Genomic DNA, 12,002 nt, shown 5'->3' on the forward strand with positions numbered 1-12,002 from the left:
TTTTTTTTTTTAAGCAATCGGGGCTAAGTAACTTGCTCAAGGTTACGTGGCCAGTTATGTCTGGGTGTGGTGCTGAGTGTCTGAGCCCAAGACTTGATCTCCAGGTCATCCCAACACTGGAGCCAGTGCTCTTACTTGCTGAGCCACCTGGCCACCCCTAAGCAATTGGGGTTAAGTAACTTGCTCAAGGTTACATGGCCAGGTGTTTCTGAGTGGGTGCTAAGTGTCTGAGCCTGGGATTCGATCTCCAAGTCATCCCAACACTGGAGCTGGGATGGAGCTCTTACTTCCTGTGCTACCTAGCCGCCCCAGTCCTTTATATTCTTAAAAATTATTGAGAATTCCAAAGAGCTTGAACTTATGTGGGTTATATCTACTGATTTTTGCCATATCAGAAATTAAAACTGATACATTTTAAAATGTTCATTCATTAATTCATTTAATATTAATAAATTTGTTATGTGTTAACATAAATAGCATGTTTTATGAAAATACATTTTTCTTTTTTTGAAAATATGTTTTTCAAAAGGAATAAATTACAGAGAAGAATGGGATTGTTTTACATATTTTTGCAAATCTCTTTATTGTCTGGTTTAATAGAAGACAGCTGGATTCTGTTACCTGTCTCTGCAGTTCAATCTGTTGTGATATGTTGTTTTTGTTCAAGTATATGTAGAAAATCCAGCCTCAGACAAATATGTAATTAGAAAAGGGAGGGGTATTTTAATAGGCAAATAATAGCTTAATATTAGCAATAGTCATATTTAGTAATAATTAGTATTATCATTAAAATACTTCTTACCTTGCAGACCTCCTGAAAGGGTCTCAGGGACCGCCAGTGATGCTTGGACCAAATTTTGAAAACTGTTCTCTTTGGAGTCCACTTCTAAATCCGAGATTCTGTGATTATGAGCCCCAAAATTTCATATTACTTGGAATATTTGTAAATATTAATTTAATTATTAGTATTCCTAACATAACCAAATTAGAAGGATAACAACAAGACAATATTGTTTATGATAAGAAGATCTCCAGCTCATTCCAATACATTGTTGACCCTGAAAAATGGGCAAATGGAAAAAAATAAAAACATTGGCTCTATCTTCATTTCCCATCAAATTTTTAACTGTTGCAAAATGGTCAGTACAATGAAGGGACAGGACAGCAACAGCCTACAAGCCATCTCAGCCAGCTATTACATCTGAATCAACTGATTAATCTACAAGTGTCTAAGCACTTATTATGTGCCACGCCCTGGACTAATGACTGGGGATGAAGAATGGAACAATCTCTACTCTCAAGGTACTTGTGTTCTACTGGAGACTATATATGCATCTATGTGTGTATATGTGTGTACATACATTGACATATATACACACATGTTTATGTATGCATATGTGTATTGCACACAAAAACACAAATATAGAGTGAATAAATATTTACAAACGAAATACAACTTGGGAGGGAAGGCATTGACAGTTGGAGGCATCAGAAATGACTTCATACAGAAGATGGTATCTGAATTTAGTTGTAAAGGAAAACCAGGGAAAATGGGAGTAATTCATTGCAAAGACATGGAAAAGGGAGGTGGAATGTCCTGAGTGAGGAACAGACAAAGGAATTGGGCTAGATTACAGAGTGCAGGAAAGAGAATCATATACAATGAGTCTGGAAAGATAGGTTCTGGCCAAGTTGTATAGGGCTTTGAAAGCTTAGAAGAAGAGTTTGTTTTTTTATCCTAGAGGCAATAGGAAGCCACTGGAGTTGATTGAGTGAGGGAGTCACATGATCAGATCTGTGCTTAAGGAAAATGACTTTGGCAGCAGTGTGTAAGATGAATTGAATTGGGGAGAAGTTTGAGGCAGAGATACCAATTAGTATTAGTGTTTCAACCAACAATTTAGGGGAGAGGTGACAAGGACTTGAACTGAGGTGGTATCTGGGTGAGTGGATAGAAGGGGTCTCAAACATACCATAGTGTGGTGGGATACAGTCTTTCAGAACAAACACTATATCACAAATATGCTTGAGTCTGTTCCCCTGACACTCAAGAGAATCAAGGGCTACCCCTGCCTTCTCCCAAAAAAGATTTCCAAATCAGGAACATACAGGCACTCATAGTCTTCCCTGACTTCTCACTATATTATGAGAAACAAAGCCTTGTGTCCATAATTCATAACATCCTTCTCAATCTCCTTAGGCTCACCTAAGTCTTACTCTCACTTTGTGATGGATAATACTAGCTGCCTAAAGGCACTCAAACTCTATGAACTCAATCAAATCTCCTACCAATTAGCAACAGACTTTCCTCCTTTAACATCTTAGGTAGTGCTAGCCTATGTGCTGCCCCAGTAGAAATAGAATGTTGCCCACTTGTGCCAGCTCCATTGCATCTAACAGCCTCCTTCCTATTGCTGATTCTCTAATCCTAGAGCTAAGGATCTTGTATCCTTCTCTCCCTGGAAGGAAGAATATGATTCAACCTCTTTTTGTGTGTCTTAGAGTAAAGGGAAATGACAGTTTCCCCCTTTTCACTGATGTGTGGTTTTGAATTTCTTTAGTTACCTAGCTATTCCATACAAATAAGACATCTCACCATATGCTCCAGTGGTCCCTTGCCCAGCGCTCTCTTCCCATGGATATAGTGTTTTGTCTATTTCTCTTGAAAGCCTGTTTAGTGCTGTCATTCCAATTATCTCTTTTGCATTTTGGATTTTACTAGTAAAATCAGAGTCAGACTCCTACACCATACTTTTTCCCCTGTGATTTTACCAGTCAGGGAAGAGTCTTGAATTTAAAAGTTCTACCTACCAAAGACTTCAATTCCCTCTTTTAAACAGTCACCTGGATTTCTCTGCTACAGTAAAGAGGGCTCTTGCTCAATATTTTCCCCCTGTTTGGTCTGACTCATGGCTCAATGGGAAAGATTGAAGTTTTAACCCTGTGAGCCCTATGAGCCATGATCTGGGAAATTACATGAATCCAATTTTCAATCAAGGCAAGAAAGTCAGTGCTATCCAAATATTAGCCCAGTGGAGGCTTTATTGACCATGTCTATAAACTACCTAACAAGACTGACACTACCATCACCCCCCAAAGCCTCCAAAATCAAGTCAGGATAATGGCTTTCTACCATACCTGCCTAACTCTTAGTGGTTTCCTATGTTCTATGACTCTTCCACACACTCAAAAGAATTTTAGAATCAGAAGGAATCACATTACCCATTCAATCCAATTGATAATCCAAAAGAAACCCCCATTATAACATATCAAATAGGGTTAATTCCACCTTTATTTGAAAATTTCTAAGGAGGGGGGAACCTCCTACATGCCAGAAAAGTCATTCCACTTTAAGTAGCTCTAATTATTAAGCAGTTTTTCCTGACTTCCAGCCCAAATTTGCTTCTTGGCCACTTTCAACCCACTGTCCCTGGTTCTGCCCTCTGGGGACCAACAAAACCAGCTTAATCTTTCATTCACATGACTGCCCTTTAAATACTTGCACAGAACTATCTTGTGCCCTCTGAATCTTCTTCAGGCTAAACACTCTGACTTATTTTCAACTTTTTCTCTTGTATTTCCAGTAGGTTATTTCTGCTTACATGCCTCACTCTTGGACTCTTCCTCACCTCTTTTGCTGCTACAGAGTCCTCCCTGACCCCACTTTGGTCCTCAGCCCACTCACTCTATATTTTCTAATATATCCTTATCTGAATAATTTCTCTGATTGCTGTTTCCTATCAGATTGGATAAATGGACCTATTTGCTGTAAGGTTGTTGTGTAACTGGCCTTTGGTGTGGAGTCAAGCCTTGGATATTATAACTTGGGACACTTCTTCCCTATTACAGCATAGCAATTAGCAAATTTTGAACTTAAAAATTATTTCCTCTAGATGAGCAATATCTGGGAGGCAGTGGATAGATATATTCCAGCCTGGTGAGAGCAATGGACAGCCTTGTCACTCTAATCTCATGCTCCCTTCCTGGCAGAAATCAAAGTCTCTCTAAGTGAAGCGTGTAGGTGAAAGGTGGAGGTGAGGTACAGAGGATACTTCAAAGACACTATTCATGCAACCTTGAAAGCACATCTAGACAGAACTGTGTGGACACACATAGCCAATGAGGAGAGTCTTATGCTAAGGCACTCAAGCCTCTGGTTACACTTGTTTTATTGAAATGAAAGGTATAGATAACATAAGATTCCATCTAGTTTATTTTTCATTCATTTTTAAAACATTCGATTTAGCCCTTCATAATCTCTCCCCCTCCCTACCTTTCTAGTTTTCTCATACCATATTCTCCTCCCTAACCTCTGTTTATCAGTGACATTGGGCTTCTTTCTTTTCCTTGCACAAGACACTTCATCTCCTAACTCGATGCATTTTTACTGACAAGTCCCTAATACTTGGAACTCTCTTCTTCCTCACTTCTGCCTTCCAGCTTCCCTGACTTTCTTCATGACTCAGTTAAAATCATATTGCACTTTCAACAAGAAGTTTTTTTTTTCCAATCCCCCTTAATGCTACTGCCTTCCCCTGTTGATTATCCCCACTTTATCCTGTCTGTATCTTGTTTGTATGTAATCTCCCCCATTACACTGTGAGCTCCTTGAGATCAAAGACTATTGTTTTGCCTTGCTTTATATCTTGGTGCATAGCACAATGCCTGGCATATATGAGGTACTTAATTCTTGTTGACAGTCAACAGTCAACAAAATGCAACCCTGAAAATTCTCAGTTTCATGTAATCTCTATGGTAGGTGTGACTAAGGAGACATATCTATTTAGTACTTATATCAAGCAATATGTAAAATATGGAGATCAGTTTACTTCAAGTGTTTCCCAGGGTTATGGCGGATGTGTTGACTAAAGTCCATATGAGGAAAGGATTCCTTTTAGGTGGCAAGGTTCTAAAAATATTCCTAAGTGTGATATAGTGAAAAGAGTTGTGGCAGATATCAAAAGATATCTGGTTTTAAATGATGCCTCTGATACATATGGCTTGCTTGATTATGGGCAAGTCACTTTTTCTCTCTGATACTCAGTTTCCATATCTGTAAAATAGGTATGATAATGCCTGTTACATATGTCGAGTGGGTTATCAAGAGGATAAAATGAGAAAAAAGTATGTAAAATGCTCTGTAAACTATAGTATGCTATATAAATGATATATTTTTTTAAATTGTCAGTACTAATTGCACAAAAACCCAGAAGCCTACAACCTTCTTCAGTGAAATCCATAATGTTAAACACATTAGTTTAATTATCTACACAAGTGGAAAAAATAAATCAAACACACTGTTGAAAATATGATACACATATTCTCTAGATCAGTAACCCATCAAATTAGTCAGTCATTATGCACATCATAGATAGCACATCAGATGGACATTGAATTGTGCCCAGGATTGAGTGGGAGGAGATCAGGCTGGATCCCATTTGGAAAACTTCCCAGTACTTTCAATGATCCCAAGCTGTCACTGATGCTAAAACCCCTCTTCAAATACCAACATTCTCCTAGTGATGCCTCATGGCTACGAATCATGGACACCCTCTTGGAAGAATTAAAATGACAAATGGCCCAAAGAGCAATGGAGAGACATATTGTGATGGCGGAGGAGGTGTGTAAGGAAGCTGAAGCAATGTGACCACCAATGACCTGTGTGTGAGAAATGGCATAAAATCCATCACTGAAGATATGTATGACAGGAAGAGGAGGTAAACTAGGTAGTCATGTGGCCAGAATGAAAGGCAATGGAGGGATAGCCCAAATGGTATATGGGTACCACTAAGACATTAAAAGAAAAAGGGGAAAAAGGGAAAGACCCTGGGAAATTGAAGATTTATGGGAAAACATGCACAAGAGTTGCAAAGGAAGAGAAAGCACTGTGAAGGAGGAAGTTGTGAAGGATGAAAGGGCTTCAGTCTAGGGAATATGCACACAAATGAAATATGGCAAACATCAAATTGCTACATGAAAGAATTTGCATTGCTGAGGCATTGTCTCCATATTCTATCATGGGAGACTTACTCTTCACCTCTCTTCCTATTTGAATAAATAATCAGGCAAATTGTGTACCATACCAAAGGATACATAATGCATCTGCTCAAGAATGAACCTTAGTACAGTTTGGGTGAATCTCCCACACCAATAAGGTAGCTAATATAAAAAGCAGTTTTATTAGCTTTTTTGGATTGAACATGGGATTTTATTGGTATAAGGAAACAATATCTATCAATGCTTTTAAGCACCTGCCCTGCAGTTTAGGATTTTAGAGATTTGCCTGGAGTACTAAGAAGTTAAGAGACTTTCCCAAGGTCACATAGTCAGTACATATGTACCAGAGGCAAGATTTAAATACAGGTCTTTCTGACTCTACTATGCAAAGCTGCCTCTTATAAAGACAGTATTGGAGATTGGGGAGAGGAACAGTAACAGCAGAGACCATGCCTTAATCTTTTTCTTTTTTGTTTTTAATCTTTCTGGCATCTAGCACAGAGCACTGGAGATGATAAGCCCTAGATGTTTGTTAGATTCTTGATAAATACATTGTCTGAGGAGGACATTAAGTGCTTAAAGCACAAGAGAAACTAGCTTCTGCACATCCCCCAGCTCATTTTCTAGTCCTATTTTAGGACTTGTCTTCTCCCTCAAACTTCACTCAATCATTTCCCCAGCAAAACAGTACAATTCTATTTTCTAAGCCTCTGTTTCCCCATGATTACTCATTGCAACCCGCCTCCACCCAACCCACCACATCTCTGAATGCTACCTGCATGATAAATTGACACTTTCATAGTTTATTTGTGTTTGCCTGCATCAACCATAATTACCTCTGAAGTATTTTGTGATATTTTTGCAAAATAAATTATATTACAGTGCATTTCGGGCTCCATTTACTTCCTAAAACAATTGATTTGAGTCCATTGCATACCCGGCATAACAATGTGTCTTGAAATGAATATCATTAAAAATGTTAAAGACAGACTTCTCCAAAGGTGCCAAAATGAGTTGATAAGTTTTTAAAAAATGCAAACTTGGCCAAATGTATATGAGAACTTGCTACCTCTTCTTCATGTGCTGGGAAGTCATCTTGTCATCTCACAGGGAAGCAAATCATAGGTTATTGGAGTGGATGGAGGCTATCTTCTCCTGTACAGAGATAGATAGATGCCAGTCTAGGTTCAGTGAGTCATTCATTCAGCTGAGTATCCTTTGCATTATTGGTAATCTGCTTGGAGGATAAAACTGATGCAAATGAAGTATAAACAATTAAAAGGCAGATATGGCCCTGACCTCAGAAGGCAGTGTTATATAGTAGAAAGAATACATAGGTTCAAATTCTCTACTACTTAATCCCTGTGTGATGTTGTTTATGACTTTGTGACCCTATTAGGAGTTTTCTTTTGTTAAAATTAAGCAAATAATTAATTAACTTTTAGTTTAAGTGTTTAGAGCTTATCACTTGACTTGTCACTAGTCACTTGTCACTAGAAGTTCTTGGCAGAGATACTGCAGTGGTTGCTATTTCCTTCTCCAGCTCATTTTACAGATAAGAAAACTGAGGCAAATAGGGTTAGGTAACTTGCCCAGGGTCACACTACTAAGTATCTGAGTATGAATTTGAACTCAGAAAGATGAGTCTTTCTGACTCCAGGCCTGGAGCTTTATCCACTGTACCACTTTGCACAGGGTCACACAGCTCCTAAGTTTCTGAGGTAAGATTTGGGCTCAGGTCTTCCCGACCCCAGGACCCAGCACTCTAACCACAGAGTCATCTACCTGCACATAGGTTCAAATTCTCTACCATTGAATATCTGTGTGACATTAGGCGTCATTTATTTGTGCCACCCATTAACCCTAATCCTCATTCCCCAAATAATTTTGAAATTAATTTGTTTTGATGGAACAATTATTTATTTGTATATCTGTTGTTTCTCCTGGCCCTTTCCCTACTCTCCTTCAGAAGAATGTAAAATCCTTATTAAAGGAAGGGAATGGTTCATTTTTTTCATGTATCCCTAGAGTAGAGTCACCTAATAGTCTACCTCTCTTTTTCAGTCCTTGCTGTGGTTTTATAAAAGTATGGAGCTCTGGGTGAGGAAATACCTTGTACCAATTCAGGAAAGTGATTTTAAAACAGTACAAAGAGAGAACAAGGGAATAATAGCAGATTCTTCCAGAAGCAGCCTTAGAGTTGCCTAAAGGACTGAGAAATTAAGTGACTTGACCAGAGTTACACATCCGGTAAATGATGAAGGCAGGTCTTTTGATGTCTTAACTTTGAGATCAGCTCTCATGCTATGATGTTAGGCACGAAGGAAGGAAACAAACTGGGTTAAGTGCTTCATAAATATTATCTCATACAATCCTCACTACAATCCTGGGAAGTAATGATAGTATAATTAGGGAAGTTGAGGCAGACAGAGATAAGCGACTTGCCCAGGCTCACAGAACTAGCAAGCGTCTAAGACTGTATTTGAACTCAGGTCTTCCTGACTCCAGATTCAGGATGTATCCAGTGTGCCACCTAACCGCTTCACTTCATTGACTCTTACATATTAGAGCCTTGTGTTGTCCTTTAGCCATTTCAACTGTGTCAGATTCTTCATGATATTATTTTGGGGGTTTTCCTGGCCAAGATACTAGAGTGGTTTGCCATTTTCTTCTCCAGTTCATTTTATAGATAAGGAACTGAGGCAAAGCGGGTTAAGTGACTTCCCCAGGGTCCCACAGCTAGGAAGTGTCTGAGAACAAATTTGAACTCAGGAATCTGAATCTTCCTGACTCCATGCCCAGAACTCTAACCATTGTGTCCCTTAGCTGCCCCACTACAGCGTTGTAGGTAATGTTTAATACATGTTTGTTGAAATAGAAACAGAAATGGATATTAACTTCTCTATGTTGTTTCCTCATCTTTAAAATGTAGGGACTGGTTTCCAACCAAATAAGGACTTTTCTGCTCTAGGACATTTAAAAGACTTACCTCCCTACCTGTAGGTTCCTTCCCATAACTGGAGACTTGATATTTTTGGATGCAACAAAGAAATAACATCAAAATGTCTCACTCTCTTCAGGAATATAAGTCCTCATCTCTGTTTAGTATGTGTTTATTTTAACTAGATCGCCAAAGTAACTGAAGTCTTCATTGAAATAGAAGGTTACTGTGACATAAAGGAAAGCAGTCTAATTTTCAATCAACAGGCTTATTTGGCATAGCCCTCCTTCCTCCACTCCCTCCACCTAAGTCAAAGTACTTTGCTATTCATTGATTGTTGAGAAGGATTTGTTGATTTGTTGAGAAGACCCAAACAGAAATGGATGTGGGATGATGGTAAGGCAATCTGCCTTGGATTTCCATCAACATCCATGCAATTCCATTGCAATCAGTCAATATATCCTTCTTACAAATGTTATGAACAAACCATAGAGAGCTGCCTGCAAGAAAAAGTAAGTCTGAGAGAATTGTTCTGGTGTGGAAAAGACATGGCTGAAGGTTGGGATCAGATAATCAAAGCCTCTTAGATTTGTGATAACTCAGTGATATTATGATTATTATTGTTATTATTTCTAATAATATTCACTTAATATTATTGATATTGTTGACATAGTAACATTCTTGACAATAAATAATATTCATGTTGTTAGTCATATACTATTAATAATGTTATATTGCAATTATATTGTTGCTAATAATAATCATTGTTATTATATGCAAAAATACTTTAAGCACTAATATTGCTCCTTAATTCTGACTCCCGCGTTATTTCCCACTACATGACAAGTTGGGATATTTGGAGAATATAGTTAACAGTAGGGTCTCCTTCTCTCATTTGGATTTTAAGCAGGATGTCTTCCATGACCCCGTCAGATGAGGTAAATATGTATCTTCCTGTTTTACAGCTTCTTGATATTAAAACTCAACACACCAATGAATATGTGTATCTCTTTATTCATACCTATCACAATCTGTTATGGTTTTTAAAATTTTATTGGTATCTTTTGTTTTTATAATCCATTTCTGTGTTTCATATTCCATCTCCATTTCCAAATAAATCCCTCCTCCTTCTGCTCTGAGGGAGATATCCCTTGTTACAAAAAAATTTAAAATAAAAATAACAGAGAAATAAGAAAGCTCAGCAAAATTAACCAATAAAATTTAGTCTGGTAGTATATGCAATGATATATCCTCACAATACTTCACTTCTGCAAAGAAGTAAGGGAGGGACATTGTCTCATTTCCTTTTTGGGACCAGATTTGTTGATTATAATTATTCATTATTTGTTTTTTTTCATTTATTTTGTTTTGATTATTACATATATTGCTTTCCTTTTTCTACTTATGTCACTTTCAATCAGTTCCTCTGAAGTCTTGTTTCTCTGTATTTTTTATATTCATTTTTATGGAAGGAATTTTTTTAAAATAGCCAGCTCTTATATAGGCTTTAAGGTTTGCAAAGTTCTTTATAGATATCTCATTTAAGCTTCATAACACTTCTATAAAATAAGTGCTATTTTTACTCCCATTTTAGAGATGAGGAAATTGAGAAAAACAGAAATTAAGTGACTTGCCCTTGGGCCACATGGCTAGGAGGTATCTGAGGCCAAATTTGAACTCATGTGGCTCAGTGGATAGACCTCTGAGTCTGGAGTCAGGAAAACCTAAGTTCAAATCTGGCCTCAAACATTTACTAGCTATGTGACCCTGGGCAAGTTACTTAACCTTGTTTGCCTTGGTTTCCTGATTTATAAAACAAGTCGGAGAAGGAAATGGCAAAAACACTCCAGTATCATTTCCAAGAAAACCCCAGTTGGGGTCATAAAGAGAACTTTATGAAAACTTCCTGACTCCAGGTCCATCACTCTGCTCTACCACCTAGCTGCCCTAAGAGGAATATTCCATTGCATCACTATTCTGCAGTTTGTTTAGCTATTTCCCAATGGATGGGGAACTTCGTGTGAATTTTAAATATCCATGTAGGATTCAAAGCCAAGTCTCTCCTGGTTCCAAGTCTCGTGTTCTCACCAAATCTTTATAGGGCAAGATTTCAATTTTCATCACTACCCTGGCCATTCTCTTTTGGATGAGTTCCAGTTTGTCAATGTCCTTCCTAAAATTTGGCACCAGGCTTGAATATAATACTACAGATGTGGGCTGACCAGGCCAGTGTACAGTAAGACTCTTATTATCCTCATTCTGAACACTCTGTCTCTTTTAATACAAGCTATAATTGCATTAGCTTTTTTGGCAGCCATAACATACTGCTGACTCATCTTGAGCCTACATTTCACTGAAATCCTTAGGTGTTTTCCCCAGGAGCATCTCTCTCTAACCAATCCTGCCTTTCAAATGAGAAGTCTAGAAAATCAGAGAAAAGAGAATAAAGATAGTGGCTATGAAAGGGGATAATATACAGAGAAAAGTAATAAATGATGAGGAAACTGAGGTAAACAGAGATGTAAGTATTTGTCCAAGGTCACACAGCTAGGTCACATAGGGGAAATTTAAACTCAGGTTTTGCTGACTCAAGATTCAGTGCTCTATCCACTTTACCACCTAACTGCCTCTGGTAAGAGTTACTAGAAGGGTGTGCTGAAAGAGAAGAAGAGTGTATTATTGAGCAAAAGGACAGGAGAATGAAACTAAGATGAGGATGTAAAGGAAAGGAGCAATGCAGATACAGAGAAGGTGAAATGGGGTACGGAGAGATTTAGACAGTTAAATGATGGGGGGGGGGGCAGAAAAATTATGTGGTCTAGAGCAAAACTAAAAGTTGAGGACTAGATAACAGACCAGAACTCAAGAGTTGGGTGATGGAGAATATTATGAATAAGGAAAGGAGAAGAGATCTAAAGAAAGAAAGTATATAAGAAAAACCAATAATAAGGAAGGTTTGGTTGGTTTGTTTCTTTTTCTTTTCTTTCCTTCCTGCTTTCTTTCTCTTTCTTTCTTTCTCTTTCTTTCTTTCTTTCTTTCTTTCTTTCTTTCTTTCTTTCTTTCT

At 37.9% G+C, this 12,002-nt stretch overlaps 1 long non-coding RNA gene across 1 annotated transcript in view; it reads right to left on the reverse strand.

Annotated features, from left to right (window-relative positions):
- Positions 1 to 12,002, reverse strand: part of LOC138168486 (uncharacterized) — a 41,357-nt gene that overhangs the window by 15,900 nt on the left and 13,455 nt on the right. Inside the window, exon 2 of the long non-coding RNA XR_011170113.1 lies at positions 803 to 900. This is a non-coding gene — a long non-coding RNA (uncharacterized lncRNA). The remainder of the gene's footprint in view (positions 1 to 802; positions 901 to 12,002) is intronic.

The sequence above is a fragment of the Petaurus breviceps genome, unplaced genomic scaffold (genome assembly GCF_028583685.1).
Source record: "Petaurus breviceps papuanus isolate PSGF00001 unplaced genomic scaffold, PetGlider_PUasm1.0 37, whole genome shotgun sequence".
Classification (NCBI taxonomy): Eukaryota; Metazoa; Chordata; class Mammalia; order Diprotodontia; family Petauridae; genus Petaurus; species Petaurus breviceps.